This window comes from Penaeus japonicus, unplaced genomic scaffold, assembly GCF_977035675.1.
Source record: "Penaeus japonicus unplaced genomic scaffold, GWHDUDI00000001_assembly GWHDUDI00000010, whole genome shotgun sequence".
Lineage (NCBI taxonomy): Eukaryota > Metazoa > Arthropoda > Malacostraca > Decapoda > Penaeidae > Penaeus > Penaeus japonicus.
Genome location: NW_028234412.1, coordinates 38967974 through 38970473, shown reverse-complemented (window position 1 = coordinate 38970473; position 2500 = coordinate 38967974). Strand labels below are relative to the sequence as shown.

The window sequence follows — 2500 nt, the reverse complement described above, 5'->3', positions numbered from 1 at the left end:
CCCAATCTGCCGCGCTAACCCTGCATGGTCTGTCGAAGGCCGTTCTGTTCACCTGTTTCCCTAGCATCTCTTTCTGCCACAAGATTAGATTAGCGTTCCCAATAACCACTTCATATATAGAAGTGAAAGGAAACACATCCATCAAAAACGACGGTCTTGTATCCATAAACGAAGCGTCTAAGGACTAATTAGCAGGAGAGTGAGAATACAATACAAGCGTCCTTGATTTCAGCTTCAGCCCAGGGCATAAGCTCATGGGTCTGTAAAGCTTGCAATCTCAATCCAACAAGAGCTTAATTCATCCCCCAGGTTTCCTATGTTGCATTTAGTAGAAAATTTAATTTCGCAGTTTATCCTAATCATGAGTGACTTTACTATTTTCGGGACAGGTGTTTTCATACCTGGTGGTTAGGGTTGGGGAAGCTTCACTGGTTCAGTTTTTACCTATCGAGGTGCTGTTTGGGTTCATTTGGTGATGGGAGGAGCTCCTGTGTCTTGGATTTGGCGCGTTAGACGATGTGGGTGGGGGGGTGTGCGCGAAATAGGTATGCTTTGGGGCCGAGTAGGGCTTTGGGCGATGGGGGGGTTTTGCGGGGGGGTGGTTGTGGTTAGGGGGGAGCATGGGGGGTTCGCGGGGGGAGGGGGGGGGGGGGGTGGTTGTGTGTGTGTGTGTAGGGTTTTTGTGTGTCGTGTGTGTGGTGTGTGTGTGTGTGGTGTGCTGTGTGGGTGGGTGTGTGTGGGGGAGGGTGCGTGGGTGGGTGTGTGTGTGTGTGCGTGGGTGTTTGGTGTGTGTGTACTTGGTGTGTGTGTGTGGTGTGTGTGTGTGTGTGTGGTGTGGGTGTGTGTGGTGTGTGTGTGTGTGGGTTGTGTGTGTGTGGGTGTGTGTGTGGGTTGTGTGTGTGTGGGTGTGGGTGTGTATGTGTGTGTGTGTGTATGTGTGTGTGTTGTGTTTGTGGTGTATGGGTGGTGTGTGTTGGGGGTGTGTGTGTATGTGGGTGTGTGTGGGGGAGTGTGTGTGTGTGTTGTGTGTGCTGTGTGTGTGGAGTGTGTCGTGTGGTTGGTGTGTGTGTGTGTGTGTCGTGTGTGTGTGTGTGAAGTGTGTGGTCTGTTGTGGTTGAATGATATAGTGGTTGGTGTTTGTATAATCTTAGTCTTGGGTGGGGTTTATTCTGGGGAGTGTGTGTGTGGTGTGTGTGGTGTGATTGTGTGTGTGAGTGATGTGTGTGTGTTGAGTGTGGTGGGGTGTTTGGGGTTTTGAGTGGTTTTGAGTGTTGTGTGTGAGTTTGAGTGTGTGTAGTTTGTGGGATATGGTTTATTTATAGTTCTGAGTGAGTTTAAGTCTTAATATTTTGGGTTGTCGGTAGGGTTGTGTGTTTGTGTGTTTGATAGGAGTCTTGTGAGTGTGTGTGATGTAGTATATATTATATATAGTTTTGTTTTGTTATGTGGGGGTGGGCGTGTGGTTGTGGGGATTATGGTGGGTTTTGTTTGTGTGTTTGGTTGGTTGTATGTGGGTGTTGTTTAGTATATTTGTTATATATGGTTTATATATTATATATTTATATAATATATTTTTATATATATATATTATGTATATATATATTTGCTTATATTTTCTATAGATTTTAAAATTTATATATTTTTATATATATGTATGTAGGTATGTTAGTTATATATATATTTATATATATATATATTTATTATATAATATATATTTTTATACTATTATATATTTTATAGTATATATTATATATAATATTATATATATGTATGTTGTATGTATATATATAGTTTTGATATATATATATTTTATATATATAATTATATTTTTGTGTTGTGTGTGTGTGTGTGTGTGTGTGGTATGTGTGTGTGTGTGGTGTATTATTTTATAAATATAATATATATATATATATATATATTAATATTTTAATATATATATATTTTTTATGTATATTTTTATTTACATATATAAATATATATATATATATAAATATATATAATTTTATATATATCTATATATGCATATTATTTATCATATATATATATTATTATATAATATAGATATATAATATTTTATATATTATATATATGTATAATTATATATATTTTATATATTTATATAATAATATATATTTTTATTTATATATATATTTATGTAGTTTTATATGGGATATAAATATGTATTTTTATATGTATATTTATGTATATATATATAAAATATTATATATATAATATATATAATATTAAAAGTTTGTCTGTGTAAACCATCGTATACATATGTAAAAAATAAATCAGTCTCTATCGATCTATCAAACACATCGATACACAAAACATCATACACACACACACCCACACACACACAGCACCACACACACACACACACAACACACACCACCTATATATATATATATTAAATAAATAGAGAAAAATATATATATATATATATATATATATATATTTACACACACACACACACACACACACACACACATACACTCAC

General features: G+C 35.4%; 1 protein-coding gene across 1 annotated transcript in view; it reads left to right on the top strand.

Moving 5' to 3' along the window:
* Positions 1 to 299, top strand: part of LOC122258071 (gamma-aminobutyric acid receptor subunit alpha-1) — a gene marked incomplete in the record, with an annotated part of 157417 nt that extends 157118 nt beyond the window's left edge. Inside the window, 1 exon segment of the mRNA XM_086541325.1 lies at positions 1 to 299. This exon segment is cut by the window's left edge and continues 1307 nt beyond it.
* Between the last annotated feature and the right edge of the window lie 2201 nt (positions 300 to 2500).